We start from the raw sequence: 1,121 nt of genomic DNA, 5'->3' as shown, positions 1-1,121 counted from the left end.
CGCCAATGTGTGGTTAAGCTGCAAGCCTGGAGTGGGGGCCCCTTGTAAGATGAGGGTGGGGGACAGGCCACACCCAGCGGTGGAGTTTTACACTAAGCCCTCTCCCCAAGAAATTAAGAGCTTTATCTGAAGCTTAAGTCACACACTTCAACCTCCTTCAACCCCCAACAGGTGGACAGACGATGCCGGCACCCACCCCCCCCACCCACCCCCACCCCCCCGCTGCCCAACCTGCCCTCGTTTGGGAGTCCCTGACTCCACCTCTGCTCAGCCAGAGGGACCCACCAGCTCCGGCCCAAAGCTCTCTCCCAGCAGTGCCTCAGCCCCTCACCCTCTGAGTCCTGAGATCCTGAGTGCCTCCACCCCGTGCTGTGGCTCCAGCTCCCTGGTAAGAGGTGAGCACTCGAGTCACAGGCTGGTCTCACACCACCAGCCCTCGGATCAGGCCACAGTCACCACCACCTGAGACCATCACCCAACACAGGGGCCACTCAACCACCCCCTTCTGCCCATCTTGGGCCCCAGTGGTCCCGTGGTAAACCTGGTCCTGATGGGACTTGGTCAACTGGAGAGTAACCCCCCAGCAGCAGGGATCACCAAGCCCGAGGGGGGAACCTCAGGCAGGGTGTGCGTTGGCAGCAAGAGCCCCAAGAACTGAGACCCCAAGGTCCCTGTGGGCCCCAGCCCTCACTCTGCCTGCTGGTTCCCCTTCCCTACTGCCTGAGGACCTTCAACTCCAGGGAGCCCACTCTCCCCTGTCCCTCCCACAGACCCACACCCGCTGTACAGGACCCAGCCTCCCTGTTGCTAACCTTGGTCCCAGGGCTGCTAAGATAGGGACAGGGGCCTTCCCTCTGGGATGCCAGCCCCAGGCCCACTCCTGAGGCCCCAGGGATCAGGGTCCACACATCAAGGAAGGTCCTGATTAAGCCAACCTCCCAAGACCAAATCTGCTCCCAGGACCATGGACCCTGAGGTGAGTGGGCCCAGCACCAAGAAAGGCTCACAAGAAAGCTGCGGCCTTCCCACCCACGTGGTAGACCCAGGGATGGGGCAAGGCCAAGGGCATGTGGGGCACTGGACCACTGGCTGGAGGGGCGTGGGTGAGCAGGGACACGAGC

This window comes from Ictidomys tridecemlineatus, chromosome 6 (assembly GCF_052094955.1).
Source record: "Ictidomys tridecemlineatus isolate mIctTri1 chromosome 6, mIctTri1.hap1, whole genome shotgun sequence".
Classification (NCBI taxonomy): Eukaryota; Metazoa; Chordata; class Mammalia; order Rodentia; family Sciuridae; genus Ictidomys; species Ictidomys tridecemlineatus.
Note: the sequence above shows the minus strand (reverse complement) of the source record.